The sequence below is a fragment of the Lithobates pipiens genome, unplaced genomic scaffold (genome assembly GCF_037356315.1).
Source record: "Lithobates pipiens isolate NorthernLeopardFrog02 unplaced genomic scaffold, aLitPip1_a1.2 Scaffold_67, whole genome shotgun sequence".
Lineage (NCBI taxonomy): Eukaryota > Metazoa > Chordata > Amphibia > Anura > Ranidae > Lithobates > Lithobates pipiens.
Window position 1 is genome coordinate 1976907 of NW_027507889.1, and position 20573 is coordinate 1997479.

The following is a 20573-nucleotide window of genomic DNA, read 5'->3' on the forward strand; positions in this document are numbered from 1 at the left end:
ACCAGTGCCCATCAGCGCCGCCCATCAGTGCCCAGCAGTGCCACCTATCAGTGCCCATCAGTCCCATCTATCAGTGGTACCTATTAGTGCCACCCATCCTGAACTACACCTATACCATACCAGTTCTTAAAATAACTTTTGTGGACCTAATAGCTAACGATTTTGGTCACTGCAGTCTCTCCCTGCTCCAAAGGAAGACTTATGAACCGAAAGCTTCTGTCGAAATGCTTCATCATAAGAGAACCAAGTTAAACCTGGAACATTTTTATAAGCTTCTAAAATTATTTCAACATGATGAAACATACCGCTACATAACTCAGGATGACATTCGCCCATTACACTAGCATAAATACAAAAAGATTGTAACCAATTATTAAAATTGCGTGTGCCTAAACGTCTCCTGTCATCATCAGATTTCTCACCATATTTTTTATCAAACCTATATTCTTTAAATGACGGCAATAAGGAAAGCAATTCAATATAATCCCCTTTCCAAATCTTTTCTTTAACTGAAATAGGTAAGTGAAAACCTAATGGAGACAATTCACACGTAAGTACTTCTTTAACCACTTTCAGACCGGACCATTTTGCTGGTAAATGACCAGAGGTCTTTTTACAATTTGGCACTGCGCTGCTTTAACTGGTAATTGCGCGGTCATGCAATGTTGTACCCAAACAAAATTTGCGTCCTTTTCTTCCCACAAATAGAGCTTTCTTTTGATGGTATTTGATTGCCTCTGCGATTTTTATTTTTTGCGATATAAACGTAAAAAGACCGCAAATTTTGAAAAAAAATGATATTTTCTACTTTTTGTTATTAGAAAAATCCAATAAACTCAATTTTAGTCATACATTTAGGCCAAAATGTATTCAGCCACATGTCTTTGGTAAAAAAAAAGTCAATAATTGTATATTTATTGGTTTGCGCAAAAGTTGTCACATCTACAAACTAAGGTACGTTTTCTGGAATTTACGCAGCTTTTAGTTTACGACTGCCTATCTCATTTCTTGAGGTGCTAAAATGGCAGGGCAGTACAAAACCCCCCCAAATGACCCCATTTTGGAAAGTAGACCCCCTAAGGAAATTGATAAGTGGCATGTTGAGCCCATTGAATATTTTATTTTTTTGCCTCAAGCGATTGAATAATGACAAAAAAATAATTTTTTTTTTTTTTTTACACAAAGTTGTCACTAAATGATATATTGCTCACACATGCTATGGGCATATGTGAAATGACACCCCAAAATAAATTCTGCTGCTTCTCCTGAGTACGGGGATACCACATATGTGGGACTTTTTGGGAGCCTAGCCGCGTACGGGGCCCCGAAAACCAAGCACCGCCTTCAGGCTTTCTAAGGGCGTAAATTTTTGATTTCACTTCTCACTACCTATTACAGTTTTGAAGGCCATAAAATGCCAAGATGGCACAAAATTCACACAAAACCATCTTTTTAAAACCTCAACTTTGTCCGTCAAACAGTTTCAGCGGACAGTCCGCTCAAAATTAGCATGGACGGACTTGCCCACACACGACGAACGAACAGTCCGCTGAAACCGCGCGCGATGACGTGAACGGCACGTACGACGGGACTAGAAAACGACGTCCTATACACTGCAATGCAACCTTCGGCGTGTAAATTCTTTCTGAGCATGCGCGAGACTTAGTTTGACGAACAAGCCTACACACGGGCGGACTGTCCGCTCAAACCAAGTTTCAGCGGACAGTTTTTCGGAATTTCCGAAAAACTTTGTTCGTCAGACTGTCCGCTGAAACTGTCCGCTGAAAGCCCACACACGAGCGGACTGTCCGCCGAAACACTGTTCAGCGGACAAAGTTGAGCGAACAGTCCCCGCGTGTGTACGCAGCCTTACAGTTTTGAAGGCCATAAAATGCCAAGATGGCACAAAACCCCCACAAATGACCCCATTTTAGAAAGTAGACACCCCAAGCTATTTGCTGAGAGGCATGTTGAGTCCATGGAATATTTTATATTTTGCCACAAGTTGCGGGAAAATTACAATTTTTTTTTTTTTTCACAAAGTTGTCACTAAATGATATATTGCTCAGGCATGCCATGGGCATATGTGAAATGACACCCCAAAATAAATTCTGCTGCTTCTCCTGAGTACGGGGATACCACATATGTGGGACTTTTTGGGAGCCTAGCCGCGTACGGGGCCCCGAAAACCAAGCACCGCCTTCAGGCTTTCTAAGGGCGTTACAGTTTTGAAGGCCATAAAATGCCAAGATGGCACAAACCCCCCGCAAATGACCCCATTTTGGAAAGTAGACACCCCTAAATTTAGGGGTACACTAGTGAGACTAGGTAATAAATGGCGGGTGCCCTGAAACTATAAAAAAATAACTAACCAACCAGCGTCACCTGTAACAGTTATATGGTGATCACTGGTGAAAGGGTTAACTAGGGGGCAATCAGGGGGCTTTATGCGGTAGTATATGGGGGTCCCTGGCGCTATAAAAAGCTGCGGCGAACCTAAATACCTACCTGCCTAACTAGCGTCACCTGTGACACTAATACAGCGATCAGAAAAACGATCGCTTATTAGGCTGGGTTCACACTGGAGCGATGCGGGAACACCACGAATCCGCGGCGGGTTCCCGCATCACATGCCTCCCGGCGGCAGTTCACACTGCCCTATGTGAACTGCTGGGAGTGTCAGTGAAATGTTAATGACACCCCCAGATCAGTTCGCATATCGTAGTGCGATCTGCAAACTCGGATCGCATGGTGTGAACACCCATGCGATCCGATTCTGCTGCCGACCAAAAAAAGGGTCCCGTGCGAGTTTGCGGCGGGTGCGACACGAATTCAGCCATACTATCTGTATACTATCTGTATGGCTGAACTCGAATCGCACAGAGATCGGATGTGATTTGCACTGCAGTGCGGTGCGAATCACATCCGTTCTCATAAACCGCTGCAATGTGAACCCAGCCTTAGTGACACTGGTGACGGGGGGTGATCACGGGGTTAAACCTTTATTGGGGGGGTTAGGAGGGTACCTTAGAACTAAAGGGGGCTAACCCTAACTGCCCTAACAGTTATTACAGTCACAAATGACACCTGCCGGGTGATCAGGGGGTTAAACCTTTATTAGGTAATAAATGGCGGGTGCCCTGAAACTATAAAAAAATAACTAACCAACCAGCGTCACCTGTAACAGTTATATGGTGATCACTGGTGAAAGGGTTAACTAGGGGGCAATCAGGGGGCTTTATGCGGTAGTATATGGGGGTCCCTGGCTCTATAAAAAGCTGCGGCGAACCTAAATACCTACCTGCCTAACTAGCGTCACCTGTGACACTAATACAGCGATCAGAAAAATGAACGCTTATTAGGCTGGGTTCACACTGGAGCGATGCGGGAACGCCACGAATCCGCGGCGGGTTCCCGCATCGCATGCCTCCCGGCGGCAGTTCACACTGCCCTATGCGAACTGCTGGGAGTGTCAGTGAAATGTTAATGACACCCCCAGATCAGTTCGCATATCGCAGTGCGATCTGCAAACTCGGATCGCATGGTGTGAACACCCATGCGATCCGATTCTGCTGCGGGCCAAAAAAAGGGTCCCGTGCGAATTTGCTGCGGGTGCGGCGGGTGCGATGCGAATTCAGCCATACTATCTGTATGGCTGAACTCGAATCGCACAGAGATCGGATGTGATTTGCACTGCAGTGCGGTGCGAATCACATTCGTTCTCATAAACCGCTGTAATGTGAACCCAGCCTTAGTGACACTGGCGACGGGGGGTGATCACGGGGTTAAACCTTTATTGGGGGGGTTAGGGGGGTACATTAGAACTAAAGGGGGCTAACCCTAACTGCCCTAACAGTTATTACAGTCACAAATGACACCAATGCAAAAAAAATAAAAATAAATGACATTGGTGTCACTGTGACTGGGGGGCAGGGGTAATTGGGGGGGGGTGATCGGGGGGGTGTGAGTGTGCCTGGCATGTTCTACTGTGAAGTGTCGTGTTGGTGCAACTCACCGATCCTCTCTCCTCGGTGTCGGAACGAAAAATACCGACACGGAGGAGAGATTACATCACTTCCTCTCCTGTGTTTACATTACAGGAGAGGAAGTGATGTCACGAAGGATTTCTATTCGTCGGGAGCAATCGCGAGGGGGTGGCCATGAATGAATGGCCGCCCCCTCATCCCGGATCGCTCGCGAACGAATACCGACCGCCGCAGGCACCGGGCGGGGGCCCGATCGGGCCCCCGACCCGCGGGAAGGCAGGGATGTACAGGTACGCCCATATGCCTGCCCGTGCCATTCTGTCGACGTACATCGTCGTGCGGCGGTCGGGAAGTGGTTAATGTAAGGTTCAGGAACATTAGAAACAGTAGCACAAGAGGGAACTAATGATAAGCCAGAGGAAGTCAAATCGAAATTAAGTAAAACAGAAGAATTTGAAGCAGTATGAACACTATCTTTTGAAACTGACATAAGAGCAGCGTCATCAGCAGAGCGAGAAGAAGCAGTTTTAGGCAATAAATTCGATAAAAGTTGTGACATTAATCATAAAGTTTTGCAGAATATAGGCATCAATCGACTCACCTCCATTTAAACGTGAAACTTCTTGAGCAGTAGGAACAGCTGCCTGCTGAAATCCTTCAGAAATGGAGCAATCTGCAGCCATTACAGGAGCTCTGTCATTCACCATGGCAACGTTATCAAGCACCAGTGAAGCATTATCAACTGTAGCAGCCACCGCATCAGATACATGTAAAGCACTATAGACATTGTCCCTAGCAGTGACAGTATGCCCAGTAACATTCAAATGATTCGATTTTTTCTTTTTCTTCAAACAAGCAGACCCAGTACCTTTGTTGTTTTGCAGGGGTGAATCCACCAATTCAAATCTTCGCGGTCTCCTTCTCGTTTTTTTCCGGGCAGCCCGATGGTCCACTGCACCTGCGCCGTCCTCGGAGATCGTAGAATCAGCAATTTCCTTGGGGTGTCTACTTTCCAAAATGGGGTCATTTGGGGGGGAGGGTTGTGTTATTTTGGCATTTTATGGCCTTTGGAACTGTTATAGGTAGTGAGGAGTGAAATCAAAAATTTGCACCCTTAGAAATCCTGAAGGCAGTGATTGGATTTCCGTACGCGGCTAGACTCCCAAAAAGTCCCACATATGTGGTATCCCCGTACTCAGGAGAAGCAGCAGAATATATTTTGGGGTGCAATTCCACATATAACTATGGCTTTTGTGAGCAATATATCATTTAGTGACAACTTTTTGTAAACCTAGCAACCAGGCTTAATTAAAACAGGTCGTCCACGCCAACAACATATTAAAATAAAGCCTATGGCGCCTGGTATTCCCAGAAGGTCTCCCATCCAGGTACTAACCAGGCCCAAACTGAAAGGGTTAATCCTGTGTCTAGGGTGGTCCCTTCAACCTCTCAGACCTTAGATCCAATGTATTGTATGAATTCAGATATATCTGGAATCAATTCTCGAAGGACAAATAAAACCACACACACACCATGGCGTCCTTCAAGAACTAATTGTATTGAGTTATTACAAAGCGATTGATATAGTAAATTTCACGTCATACAGAATAAGACATGCGCAGTAGACATCAAGACGATTACAGCTGGTCAAGACAAAACGCTATTGTTCTTTGTTCTAAGCTAGCTGAATTAATATAAGAAAAAGATACATAATTCCTTCTGTAGCTAAAAGAATGCTGAGAAACAGTGTTAGAAGTTTTTGAGGTAATTAATATCTTAAAAGATAAAAGTTTCTGAAAATATATGTAAGTTATATGTTCAGTGGTAAGTGATGGTTTCTGAAGGTCACACAACAGCAGATCGTATAGATAGGAGTGGTTTTGTTGAGTAGGTATTTCTATTTTTGAGTTACTATGTCAGAACAATGGGTGGAGTTATGCTACTTATCTATAGACTGAACCATATTGGGTATATATGCAAATGTGGGTGTTATTAGGATATGCTGACATAACATCTTGAAACAGTATAAGAATGGACTAGGGTTATAGGAAAGTGAGGATCGGTGGGAAGAGAAAGGATTCTACACTTTGGAGAATGTAGATCAGATGACCTATTCCTCCTTCTGAAGCCATCACCATGCCATATGTTACCAGATGTCAATCTTGTCTTTCTGAAAAATAAACCAACTATTGAACGGACGAATGATTCTTCCATTTCTACTCCTGAAAGTACGTTTGAAATGCCTTGGATGAAAATTACATATCTCCGCTACACACACCCTTTGGAGAAGGGTTACTGATTCACATATAACACAAAGACTTTGCTAGTTATTAAGAAACGCCCCTGTGAGTGAGTATGTAGAGTTGTATCTACACTACATTTACATTTTTTTACTACTCTACATTCACTTTTTACATTGTCAAGCCAGCCACAATGATCAATTTTCCCTACTCCTTGAAAAAGAGGTGAACACAAATTTCAAGACTCGGGATAAAATGATCAAAGAACCTAGAAGGAGGCGTTTGCGTCAGATGCGGACAAACGGTCCAGAAGAGAAAACAGTGGAGGGTGAGTTTTTTTTCTCTTTGTTTTCTCACCTCTCTGTACACAGAAAAAAAAAAAAAGATACAGCCTACGAAGTTAATTGACAAGGCCAGTTGGACGGTATACTTCAAGTTATTTTTGGAAAATCCAGGACTTTGTGAAGTGTTGAAATAGGAACAAAGACTTCACGTTATTTGAAAAAGTCACCATTGTAGGTACAGAAGCGAATGTACACTTTGGGTGAGCTAATATGGAAGTCGGATTTTGATGTTTGAAGATGGAAGGTCCAAGCACAAAGGCAAAGAATAGATCAACAGGCAAGACACTACAGCACACTACAGCACATAATTCATATAACAAGGCAAAGAACTACAAGAAAAGAAGAAAAGAAAGATAAAGCAACGAACAACAAAGTTAAAAGGACATTATTCATCTCTTGTTTTATTTTAAGTACACACAGGACTATCATACTAACAAGGGGTGAGTGTGTTTGTTTATATAAAAGGGTAATATGGCAATGGTTAACATCTCTAGGCTCAGAAGTAAGTCTCAGTACGATCGGGAAATTGATATATTTCATATGTATGGAATATAGGAATACATGCAGTAGTAAGGTAATTAATTAATTTATGCCAGAGTAAATGGTGCTGCCAACTCTGCAACCATAGAACAAGAAGCCAACGCTTCAAGCTTCAACGAGACAAGCAGGCACCACCTTTGAGAAAAAAGCTACAGGGCGCAGTCTCCCACCATGTTCCTGGGCCAGTACTCCTGCCATGTTTCTGCAATTTTCCCTAGCAAACAAGTGAAACATTTTGCTAAAATCAGGGAGGCCGAGGCTTGGGCTGGTAACCATTGCACTTTTCAACATGGTAAAAGCATTTAACATTTCATCAGACCATTTTACAGTGTCAGACATTTCAGAGAGGGTTGCTTGTCTCAATATATTGTCATAGAAAGAACAGTCAGGTATCCATTGGCGGCAGTAACCAATCATTCCAAGAAAGGTTAGCAGGTCTTTCTTGGTAAGTGGGCGGGGCAGACCCACTATAGCAACAGTTCTTTTGTGACTGACTTTCCTAACTCCCGGAGACAGCACAAACCCTAGGTACTCAACCTCCTGTTTACACCATTGTAATTTTTTCTTAGACACTTTGTGACCACACGTATGTAACCATTTCAATAAGGATAGGCTATCAGCTCGGCAGTCCTCCTCTGAAGAACTACAGATCAAAAGATCATCAACATATTGCAACAGTACAGAACCATGAGGGGCAGTCCAAGGCCTGAGGGTGGCTTGGAGTACTATAGAATAGACCATAGGTGAGTCTATATATCCCTGGGGCATTCTACACCAAGTAAACTGGCGATTGTGTTGGTCAATCGACACAGTAAAAGCAAAGAGTGGCCTTGTCTCCTTGTCTACAAGGACAGAGAAAAAAGCATTCTTTAAATCAATTACAGTAAAACATTTGGCTGTTGCTGGAATGGAGGACAGTAGAGATGGAACATCAGGTACAATGGGTGCTATTGGGACTATGAGGTCATTTATGGTCCTCAAGTCCTGTACAAATCTGAAGGAGCCATCCGGCTTCTTTACAGGGTTAACAGGTGCGTTGTATGGAGAAATAATTTCCTCCAGGATTCCATCCTGCAGAAACTTCTTCACCATTGGCACTATGCCATCCATCTTTTCTTTAGAAAGTGGATACTGTTTATGATAGATAGGAAATGCACCTTCTTTGAGAGTGGCCTTGTATGGTGTGCATGAAACAAGTCCTACATCCAGATCTGATGTAGACCAGACCTGGGGGTCTAAATCCTCAAAATCTTCTTCACTATTTTGTTGTGACAGCATCAATAAACCTGGTTTGCATGCTACTATAGTGATTTTATCTGAGGAAATGTCTAGACCTCCTTCTGAGTTGGTTCTAATTGTGATTCCTAGTGGCCCAAACAAGTCTCTTCCCAACAAATTTACAGGACACCTTGGTATTATCCTGAAAGAATGTGTGCATATGGTGTACCCTTCATCATCTTCTATTGGTAGGGGTGGAGTCCTATATGTTTTTGTCAGTATCCCATTAATTCCCAAAGAGGGTTCCGCTGGTTCCCATTTGCCTCTGAAATGATCTTCACAAATAGTACTCCTAGTGGCCCCGCTATCAACGAGATAGGGGAGGAGTCTCCCATTTATTGAAATAGCAACCATTGGACTGTCAGTGAAATCACCTGAGACAAAAGGAAAAGCTGGGACCATTCAGTAATCATTTGTTTGACTGGGACCACTAAATGGGGTTTGAGATTACTCAGGAAAGTCTGGATCAATAATGGATCCAAAATTGTCAGAATACCCAAACCGGCTTTCTGTCCATCCTGCCATATGATCCACCTAAGGGTTAACTAGGTATTGCTCCGTACATTTAATTTTCCTATGAAAACAAAACAATTTATCATGCTTGACTGCCACCTAGCGGTGCAGACAATCAGACAACGGTGTGAATCAGACAATTAGACAATACCTCAACTTAGATTCCTTTAACAAAAAATATGGTACGGTCCGTGATACTTTTTTGTACTAATACAGCTACAATCACTTCAAGACTGTAACAGAATAAATTTGGAACAAGTTCAAGAGTATTTCAGATACAATAAACACACAATTTTGCTCATGGAGCTGCTGTTTTGTTTCAGACAAATTTAAATCACCTATGAAATTAACTTTGCAATGTACATGAATCTGTTTACCTTTTCCAAAATAGCTTTACCCAAATTGTAACTTTATAACCTCCGGGAATACTACTCACCAAGTATGCCTTTTGGTTCTGGAAACAAAATAGCAGTCCACATATACACACTCAGCGCAATTCTTTCAGCGTTATACTTTTAAAGCAAAAGCAATTATACAATCATACACAAAGTTTACACAATACATTGATCATCAGTCACCAGTTCTGTCCCAAACAGAACTAAAACTCTAGAGTACTCTGTAAATTTTTCTAAGGTCCCCAGAACCTATTCTTCTAAGATCGCCAAGATCTTTACAAGTGTCCCCAAAACACTATATGACCCCCAAGGTCATGACCGGTCAACTTATGTATACTTATGAGAGGTTCTATAACCCAACAGCAATCTCTGTGGGATGGAAGCCAAGTCACACACCTGACACCCGGACCCCGGCAAGTCAATTTCACTCAATAAGAATAGAATTCACTTACCGAGCGTTAAAAGTAGCTTTCCACGTCCGTTAAGGGTAAATAAACATCCATCCCGGGACAAGCCCCCAGTTCTGAAAGGGTTAATCCTGTGTCTAGGGTGGTCCCTTCAACCTCTCAGACCTTAGATCCAATGTATTGTATAAATTCAGATATATCTGGAATCAATTCTCGAAGGACAAATAAAACCACACACACACCATGGCGTCCTTCAAGAACTAATTGTATTGAGTTATTACAAAGCGATTGATATAGTAAATTTCACGTCATACAGAATAAGACATGCGCAGTAGACATCAAGACGATTACAGCTGGTCAAGACAAAACGCTATTGTTCTTTGTTCTAAGCTAGCTGAATTAATATAAGAAAAAGATACATAATTCCTTCTGTAGCTAAAAGAATGCTGAGAAACAGTGTGAAGGTTATAGATAAGTGTGTGAGAACACATGAGTTAGAAGAATCTCATGTTGAGACAGTTATCTGAGAAGTTAAAGGGGTGTTCAAACTGTACATATTGTAAAATGGAAGTTTGTGAATATTAAGATGGCTGACAGAAACAAGATGAATGCTTAACATAACCTTTCACAAACCTGCTTAGCATCCGAGATCAGAGGAGATTGGGCACATTCAGGGTGATGAGGCCGAAGGCGATTTTGCTGACCACTCTCAACCCTCTTGACAAATGCCAAGATGGTCACCTCGGCAAACAAGAAGAAAAATAAAACAGTTCGTCGACGCCAACAACAAAAAAAAGGTTATGGCACCTGGTACTCCCAAGCAGTCTCCAACCCAGGTACTAACCAGGCCCGACCCTGCTTATCATCCAAAATCAGACGAGATTGGGCGCATTCAGGGTGATGAGGCCTTAGGGGTTCTTCATTATCTCTCTCAACCCTCTTGACAAAGGCCAAGATGGTCACCTTGGCAAACAAGCAGAAAAAGAAAACAGGTCGTCAACGCCAACAACATATTAAAAAAGCCTACAGCACCTGTTATTCCCTGACGGTCTCCCATCCAGGTACTAACCAGGCCCGACACTGCTTAGCTTCCGAAATCAAACGAAACAGAGCGCATTCAGGGTGATGTGGCTGTAAGCAATCTTGCTGTCCACTCTCAACCCTCTTGACAAACGTCAAGATGATCACCTCGGCAAACAAGCAGAAAAATTTAATCTGGTCGTCTACACAAACAACATATTACAAAAAAGCCTATGGCACCTGTTATTCCCAGGTGGTCTCCCATCCAGGTACTAACCAAGCCCGACCCTGCTTTGCATCCGAGATCAGACATGATCAAGAGCATTCAGGGTGATGTGGCTGTAGGCGACCTTGCTGGTCACTCTCAACCCTCTTGACAAACACCAAGATGGTCACTTCGGCAAATTAGTAGAAAAATATAACAGGTTGTCGACGCCAACAACATAATAAAAAAAAAGCCTACGGCACCTGGTATTCCCAAGCTGTCTCCCATCCAGGTACTAACCAGGCCCGACACTGCTTAGCATTCGAGATCAGACGAGATAAGATAAGATCGGGAGCATTCAGGGTGATGTAGCTGTAGGCGATCTTGCTGGCCACTCTCAACCCTCTTGACAAACGTCAAGATGATCACCTCGGCAAACAAGCAGAAAAATAAAACAGGTCGTCTACACCAACAACATATAAAAAAAAAGTCTACAGCACCTGGTATTCCCAGGAGGTCTCCCATCCAGGCACCTAAGCAGGCCCGACCCTGCTTAGCATCCAAGATCAGACGAGATTGTGCGCATTCAGGGTGATATGGCCTTTGGCGATCTTGCTGGCCACTCTCAACCCTCTTGACAAACGCTAAGATATTCACCTCGGCAAACAAGCAGAAAAATAAAACTTTGTCGACGCCAACAACATATTAAAAAAAAACTATGGCACCTGTTATTACCAGGCGGTTTCCCATCCAGGTACTAATCAGGCCTGACCCTGCTTAGCATCCGAGATCAGACGAGATAAGAAAAGATCGGGAGCATTCAGGGTGATGTGGCCGTAGGCGATCTTGCTGGCCACTCTCAATCCTCTTGACAAACGCCAAGATCGTCACCTCGGGAAACAAGCAGAAAAATAAAACAGGTCGTCGATGCCAACAACATATAAAAAAAAGGCTACGGCACCTGGTATTCCCAAGCAGTCTCCCATCCAGGTACTAACCAGGCCCCTCCCTGCTTAGTATATGAGATCAGACGAGATTGGGTGCATTCAGGGTGATGTGGCTGTAAGAGATCTTGCTGGCCACTCTCAACCCTCTTGACAAACGGCAAGATGGTCAGCTCGGCAAACAAGCAGAAAAATAAAACAGGTCGTCGACGCCAACAACATATTAAAAAGAAGCCTATGGCACATGGTATATCCAAGGCCTGATCCTGCTTAGCATCCGAGAACAGACAAGATCGGGCACATGCAGGGTGATGTGACCAAAAGTGATCTTGCTGGCCCCTCTCAACCCTCTTGATAAACACCAAGATGGTCACCTCGGCAAACAAGCAGAAAAATAAAACGGGTCATCGACGCCAACAGCATATTAAAAAAAAAAGCCTACGGCACCCGGTATTCACAGGTGGTCTCCCATCCAGGTATTAACCAGGCCCAACCCTGCTTATCATCCAAGAATAGACAAGATCAGGCGCATTCAGGGTGATGTGGCCATAGGTGATCTTGCTGGCCACTCTCAACCCTCTTGACAAATGCAAAGATGGTCACCTCTGCAAACAAGCAGAAAAACAAGACATCGTCGACGCCAACAACATATAAAAAAAAAATCTATGGAACCTAGTATTCCGAGGCGGTCTCCCATCCAGGTACTAACCAGGCCCAACCCTGCTTAGCATCTGATATCATATGTTATCAGGCTCATTCAGGGTGATGTGGCCGTAGGGGAACTTGCTGGCCACTCTCAACCCTCTTGACAAACGCCAAGATGGTCACCTCGGCAAACAAGCAGAAAAATTAAACAGGTCGTCGATGCCAACAACATATTAAAAAAAGCCTACGGAACCAGGTATTTCCAGGCAGTCTCCCATCCAGGTACTAACCAGTCCTGACCCTGCTTAGCATCCGAGATCAGACGCATTCAGAGTGATCTAGCAGTAGGCCATCTTGATGGCAACTCTCAACCCTCTTGACAAACGCCAAGATGGTCACCTCGGCAAACAAGCAGAAAAATAAAGCAGGTTGTCGACGTCAACAACATATTAAAAAAAAGCCTACGGCACCTGATATTCCCAGGCGGGCACCCATTCAGGTACTAACAAGGCCCGACCCTGCTTAGCATCCAAGATCAGACGAGATTGGGCGCATTCAGGGTGATGTGGCCTTAGGCAAACTTGCTGGTCACTCTAAACCCTCTTGACAAACGCCAAGATGGTCACCTCGGTAAACAAGCAGAAAAATAAAACAGGTCGTTGGCGCCAACAACATATTAAACAAAAAGCCTACGGCACCTGGTATTCCCAAGCGGTCTCCCATCAAGGTACTAACCAGTAGGGATGGCCGAACTGTTCGCCCAGTGGTCGTGTCGTGGCGAATTTCGGCTGTTCGCGGTCCGCCCGTTCGGCCGACTATTGCTGCTGTTCGCCCGGCGGACTTACGTGTTTACTGTGTAAAAGAACTTTGACCTATGATGACACATCCATCATGGGGTACAGGACAGCCAATTGAGACATTACAGCACATGGACACTTGGACATTCCCCCTAACTTATTAATAGACCCGATCCGGTGGCCATTTTACATTCTTTCTTCTGTCACTATAGGGAGAGGTTGCTGTGTGGAGCAGGGAGAGACTGCAGTGACCCAAATCACTAGCTATTAGGTCCACAAAAGTTCTATTAAGGACTGGTATGGTATAGGTGTAGTTCAGGATATAGGTTTGAGGCACTTCTATTCAAGTCATTGTTGCTGCAGATTGTCTTTTGTCAGGGCTGAGAGAGGGACAGGATGCTGTGTGCAGCAGGGACAGTCAGTTTAATCATTAGCTGTTACTATTAGGTCCACAAAAGTCCTTTTCAGAACTGATATGGTAAAGTAGTACAGGATATAGTTTTGAGTGCTATTCAAGTTATTGTTGCAGGAGCCTGTGTTTTGTCAGTTTAAATAGGGACAGGCAGGAAGCTGTGTGTGGCAGTGAGGGACAGTCAGTTTAATCAGTAGCTGTTACTGTTAGGTCCACAAAGGTTCTTTTCAGGACTGGTATGGTAATAGGCTTGTACACGTATAATATTCTTTCTTCCAAATATAGAAAGAATATTATACTTGACTGCTGCCCTTCTGCTGCAGTAGTCCTTTATGATTATAGGGACTGAGGTACAGTCTGCTAATCACAACCTACTATTTGCACAAAGGTCCTTCAAAGGTCCTTCTAAGGATTGGTAACGTGATGCTATGATGGGAGGGGGGTGCTTTAAAAAAAAAAATCTTCTTTTTTTTTCTTTTTTTTGCATTGTCCCTTTAAAAATAAAATAAAAAATCTGATCACTTTTATTGCTGTCACAAGGAATGTGACAGTAATAGGCATGTGAATGGTACTCTTTATGGAGGTATAAGGGGTCTAAAAGACCCTCCTTTTGCACTTACAAGTATTCAGATCGCCAAAATCAGCGATTCTGAATACTGTTATTTTTTTAAATAAATCGGTGCTGTTGGGATTTTACATCGGAGACCCGATACAAATCAAATCTGGCTTTGTTCAGGTCTCAGCTTGGGGGGCGGACATGCCGACTGGTGGCTCAGGTCTATCAGTGGGACAGGAAGAGCGGCTGGAGGGGGGGGTTGGACGTCCCCTCTCAAACGGCTTTTAGCCGCCTTGGTTGTTATCACTAAAAAGCCAACCGTTCTAAAAAAAAAAAAAGTAACACCTTCAAGCCACGAATGCAAATTTGCATACAGTAAGAGCGACGTCGTGCCCAAATATTGTCCTTTTCCTTTATTTTTTTATTTTTTCCTCACAAATAAAACTTTCCTGGTGCCACCATGGCAGCATACCTGTCCTCCCCTCAGGATAGTTAATAGCTTATAAAAATGACAACCCTACCTCCCCAGCATTCTCCTTTTTTTCCTCATACCTAACGGATAGTGTTTGGACGTATCTTACCTCTGCCCTGGGCAGTTTTCCGTCTGGGTTCTGGCCTCTCCCAGATGCAGTCCCTGGTCTTGGGTTGCTAACTAGCGCTTATAAGAGGGGAGCCACTTCTGGGGGTCTTTTGAGGCAGCAGCCACTTCCTATATTGGAATTCGGTTCTGCTTTTTTTTTATCATTCAAAAGTTTATTAAGGAAGTGTAGACATATAACACAAACTTCAAAACAATACTGTGTAAATCACATATGGTACAAGAATCGCCATTAAACATTGCATTAAGAAAAACAAAGGATATACCAAGGTCTTCTATGGGCTGAGGTCTATAGTGTCGCCAGGTATACAGACAACAAAAAGCGGGCCGGGTCTGTTGTCCGGCCCAGCCCTATACCACAGCCCAACTATTAAAATTCACCATTTACACATTCCAGTTAGAGGAGATATGAAAAAGACTCATAAAGAGGAGAAGGGGGAGAAAAAGAAGGGGAAGGTGGGGGGGGGATTCATATGAGAGCGGATGAAAAGGACGTCTCAGTGCAGGGAGCCACCCGCGGTCCCCGAACGTATGCTCAGGTCTCCCTGAGTTCAGCAGGTCCACCGGGAAAGGGGAATAATCAGTTCATCAGATCCAGGTAATCTCGAGAGTATCTAAAGGCAAACCATGGAGACCAGGTTGCATGAAAACGGCCCACATCCTCCTCAGCCTGAGCCCTAGTGTCCTCCATCTCGCATATGTACGCTACTTTTAGTAACCAGTCTTTCGTGGAGGGAATTAGGGGCGACTTCCATAAGGTTGGTATTAGAGATTTGGCTGCGTTTAAAAGGTGTCTGGTGAGCGAACGTTTGTATTTCTTGAACGAGAAGCTTGAGATGTGCAATAAGCAGCAAGCCGCATCGAGCGTAAGAGTGGTCTCCGTAATTTTGCGTATCAGCCCTATCACTCTGTCCCAGAATACCTTAATGTGATCGCATTGCCACCATATGTGGATCAAAGTACCCCTGCCCTCACCACATCGCCAGCACACCTCTGAGGTCTGTGGGTACCACGCATGCAGTTTCACCGGTGTTGCATACCAGTGCGTCAAAATTTTATACGCGGTTTCCTGCATCCTGGTACTCAAAGAGCATTTATGAGCCAGGTTACAGGCCTGGCTCCATTGAGCGTCCGTGACCGTCACTCCCAGGTCGTCCGACCACTTCCGTCTCAACCTGTCTGTGTCGGGGGCCGTCCTATTGGTCAGCCACTTATAAGCTATCGAGGTCGTCCGCGGCACCCGTTCTCCCTTTAAACACAAAGTTTCAAAGTCCGTGTGTCCTCTACAAAAGTCCCCACTCCGCGAGCCCGTGGATAAATAGTCTCTGACCTGGAAATATGTCCACCAGGACAAGGAGGGAATTTTGCCCTCCTCCCGTATGTCGGTCAGGTCTCTCAGTCGTCGGCCAAGAAAACAGTGTCCCGCCAAAAGCGGCAGTCTCCTTTCACCCGAGAACAAAGAATGGTTACCCATGCCCGGAGGAAAATCAGGATTCCCCCATAGGGGTGTCAAGGGGCTCAGAGGGGATGTGAAAGCGTTGGTCGACTTCTGTTTCGTGAGTTGATGTAGTATGTGCAAGGTGGCGCCCACTGTCGGATGTTCCTTCGTTCTGTTTGGTAGCCTAGCAAAGGGGATCCAGGGGGAGAATCGCAGGGGAGTCGAGCTAAGTGCTTGTTCGATAGCTATCCAGTCCTTAACGTCGGAATGGCAGTGCCAGTCAACTACTCGTGCCACGTGGGAAGCTTGGTAGTATCTGCCATAATCAGGGATGCCCATCCCCCCTTCCAACTTGCCCCTAGTTAAGAGAGAGAATCTAACGCGAGGAGGCTTATGCGCCCAGATGAAGCGCAGTTGGGTGGACTGGAGGGATTTAAAAAAACTTTGCGGTATTTTTATGGGCAAGGTGCGTAGTAGATATAGAATCTTGGGCAAGACAGTCATCTTGCATATGGCTGCCCTGCCAAACCAGGAGAAACAGCCAGAATGCCATTTAAGAAGGTCTTGTTCAATCAATTTGAGAAGAGGGGGGAAATTTTTAGCGAAAAGCGAGGACAACCTGGGTGTTAACATCACTCCCAGGTATTTAATGGCATGAGTCTCCCATTTAAAAGGGCTATTAGCCCGTGCCAGCTGTAAAGTGTGTTCGGGTAGGGAAATGTTCATCGCTTCCGATTTGGTATAATTAATTTTCATATTCGACAAAAACCCATAGGTGTTGAACTCTTTCATGAGAGCCGGGATAGAAATGTGCGGCCTGGTTATAAAAAACATGAGGTCGTCCGCGAAAGCAGCAACTTTGTACTCCTTCCTGCCCACTTGGTAGCCGCCAATATTCCCGTTCGCTATCACGTTGCGAATGAAGGGCTCCAGAGTGAGAATAAACAATAATGGCGAAAGGGGGCAACCCTGTCTGGTGCCGTTGCGAATGTCTATTGCGCTCGAGAGGGTACCGTTGATCTTCAATCGTGCCGACGGGTTTTGGTAGAGGGACGTTATCCAAGACATCATCTCGGAGCCCATTCCCACCTGCCTACACGTCTCAAACATGAAGTCCCACGCCACCCGATCGAAGGCCTTCTCCGCGTCCGTGGACAGGAGAAGGCCCTCGATCCCAAACTCTCCGGATGCGTGGACCAAGTTCAACACCTTCGTGACATTATCTCTCGCCTCTCTCCCCGGCATAAAGCCCGCCTGATCTGGGCCAATCAAGTCATGTAATAGGGGCTGTAGCCTGTTAGAAATAATTTTAGCAAGGATTTTAGCGTCGATGTTTAGGAGGGAAATCGGCCTGTAACTCGCGCAATGCAGGGGATCTTTTCCCGGTTTCGGCAAAACAGTGATGTGGGCTGCTAGAAAATCCGGAGGGACCCGACGCGGTTCCGAAAGAGAGTTCAGTGCTGTCCTAAGGTGCGCTCCTAGTTTGTCCAAAAAGGTCTTGTAATATATGGCCGTAAACCCGTCGGGGCCTGGGCTCTTACCCGGCTTAAGGTCCTTAACTGCAAGTTGAATTTCTAGAGTGGTAATGGGAACATTCAGGGATTCGCCAACCTCCGCTGGGAGCGACGGAATTCCTGAGCGCCTAATGTAGTCCCTAATTGCTTGTAGTCTGTCCCCTTGAACGTCCTGAGGTCTATGTTGAGTCGGGAGGTTATAGAGACCGGAATAGAACGTCTGGAAGTGACGGGCTATGTCTTCACTGGTCCTATCTATGAGACCCCTGGTATTACGAATTCCTGTTATGGTGGTGCCCAACCGTGGTCCTCTCAGTGCTCTAGCCAGGAACCGCCCCGTCTTGTCCCCTTGCTCGTAATACAGTTTGCGTTTGAAGTAGAGGAAACGTCGAGTCTGAGAGTCTAGGATCGATTTAAGAGCCTTCCTGGCTTCCAAAAGGGTAGTGGCCGACTGCATGGACAGGGACTGTTTGTGTAAAGTTTCTAGGCGCTTGATCGTCTGCGTCAACTGCAGCACCTCCTTGTCCCGCTCCCTCTTCCGTCGGGCACCCAGTTTAATGAGCTCCCCCCTCATATAGCACTTGTGGGCCTCCCATATCATCATGGGGTCCATCTCCGGCGCCACATTATGACTAAAGAACTCAGTCAATTTGTCGTGGAGCCCAGGTAGCAGCGTCGGGTCCGATATGAGGGAGGAGTTCAAACGCCATGCACCTCTGCCTCTAGCCTTGTCTGTCCATTCCAAGCATACTGAAATGGGAGCATGGTCCGAAATGGTCTGGATGCCTATAGAGGCCTCCTTCACAAGGTGGAGGTCTCTTCTGGACACGAACAAGTAGTCGATTCTAGAATGTCGGTTGTGGGGTATTGAGTAAAACGAATAGTCCCTATCATCTGGGTGGAGGAAGCGCCATGTATCCACCAGGTCCAGGGAGTACAAGAGAGTTTTAATCTGTTTGAGAATTTTGAAGGTAATATAAGTTTTCCCAGTGGAAGTATCGACCAGGGGATCGAGAGGGATATTGAAATCGCCACCGAGAATGAGTCGGCCAGATCCAAATCCCTCCAGCTCCCTCACCACTTTTCGACAAAAAGTCAGATGACCCGTATTAGGGAAATACACGTTGGCCAGCGTGGTGGGCACTCCCATACATTCACCCTTCAGAAAAATAAACCGTCCCTCAGGGTCTACCAGTTTGCTTGTAACCTCGAAAGAGGCATCCTTACTCAGAAGGATGGATACTCCCTTGGACCTGGAGGCATCACTCGTGGCATGGTGTGCCTCCGTAAAGAGGGAATCCGTCAGTCTAGGCACCTGGTTAGTCTTAAAGTGGGTTTCCTGTAAGAAAACTATCTTGGGCCTACCTTTCCTCAGTTCCCTCAGAAGGGCAGAGCGCTTCTCAGGAATATTCAGACCTTTGACATTGTGGGACACCACTGTAGGCGATCTTCCAAGCCCCGAGTAGGCCATTGCTTGTACCTAGGAGTAGGCGTGGGAGCGGCTATCCCTGGATCTGTCGAGAGGAAGGGGACAAATTAGGTGTGGGTGTGGACCCTAGGTGGCTATCCCGCCCGAGACGTCAGTAGGCAACAAGGGTGGGGTTAGTAACAGAGGGGGGAAGGAGGGGAGGCAGAAAAGTAGGTTATAAAAAAAGGTGTGAAAAGAAAGGCAAACAGAGAAAGTAGATGGAGTAGGAGGAGAAGGTCACACTTATCCGGGCAGACACTGCCCGGATAGAACTAAGTAGTGGCCCGACGCCGAATAGGCGGTCAGCCCACTTCGGGGGGAATGTGGGAGGTCCGCGGGCAGAGATCAGATCCGCAGCCCAGTCCTCTTCAATCAGGTAGGATAGAGGCAAACAATCAGACAAATATACACACCAAAACAGCAAAAATGAACTGTCTTCGGTTCTGCTTTTATATATATATATATATATATATATATATATATATATATATATATATATATATATATATATATCTCATAGTTTCCAACATTGTAAAAAAAAAAATCGGGACACTTTTTTTGGCAGTAGGCGGAGCCGTGGTATAATTAGGGGATGGGGCATGCAAACGGGGGTGTGGTTTACGTAAATAGTGGACGTGGCTTACATAGGGCGCGGCTCAAATGGGTGTGGTTAGAGTCTGAGATGAATGCTGGATGGAGAGGGAAAGGAGGGGGATGGAGAGGGAACGGGGGGGGGGGAGAGGGAAAGGAGGGACAGCAGCCCCCCGATCCTACACCACAATAGCAATATGTGTTTTCCAGAGTTTGACAATCAGCAGATAAAGATACTCCAAATACCTGGTGTTGGCGCTTCAATCATCCCGGCGCCATGATTGTTATGGTGTCAGAATGATTAAAGCGCATTATTTCTATTATTACATTGTAACATGAAATGAAATCATTCAACTCACCATAATGCAGAATCAGTGGGAGCCATGAGCGCGTCACTAGCCATGTTGCCTGCCACCAGATGCCATCAGGTATCCCAAGCGGAGTCTGTCCTTACATCAGGTGCCCCATCAGAGGTACCTTCCTCACATCTGTGTCCATCAGCGGAGCCCCTCCTTACATCTGGTGGCCCCCGACATCCACAGACTGGCCCCCGACATCCACAGACTAGCCCCCACATCCACAGACTGGCCCCTAACATCCACAGACTGGCCCCCACATTCACAGACTGGCCCCCGACATCCACAGACTGGCCCCCAACATCCACATACCGTGACTGGCCCCC

General features: G+C 45.4%; 7 pseudogenes; all 7 read right to left on the reverse strand.

Moving 5' to 3' along the window:
• Window positions 1-10723: 10723 nt before the first annotated feature.
• LOC143959169 (5S ribosomal RNA) lies at window positions 10724-10842 on the reverse strand (annotated as a pseudogene).
• A 109-nt stretch (window positions 10843-10951) lies between these two features.
• On the reverse strand, window positions 10952-11070 carry LOC143959131 (5S ribosomal RNA; annotated as a pseudogene).
• A 109-nt stretch (window positions 11071-11179) lies between these two features.
• LOC143959195 (5S ribosomal RNA) lies at window positions 11180-11308 on the reverse strand (annotated as a pseudogene).
• Window positions 11309-11416: 108 nt separating this feature from the next.
• LOC143959152 (5S ribosomal RNA) lies at window positions 11417-11536 on the reverse strand (annotated as a pseudogene).
• A 105-nt stretch (window positions 11537-11641) lies between these two features.
• Window positions 11642-11770, reverse strand: LOC143959225 (5S ribosomal RNA; annotated as a pseudogene).
• A 537-nt stretch (window positions 11771-12307) lies between these two features.
• On the reverse strand, window positions 12308-12426 carry LOC143959193 (5S ribosomal RNA; annotated as a pseudogene).
• A 549-nt stretch (window positions 12427-12975) lies between these two features.
• On the reverse strand, window positions 12976-13094 carry LOC143959231 (5S ribosomal RNA; annotated as a pseudogene).
• Between the last annotated feature and the right edge of the window lie 7479 nt (window positions 13095-20573).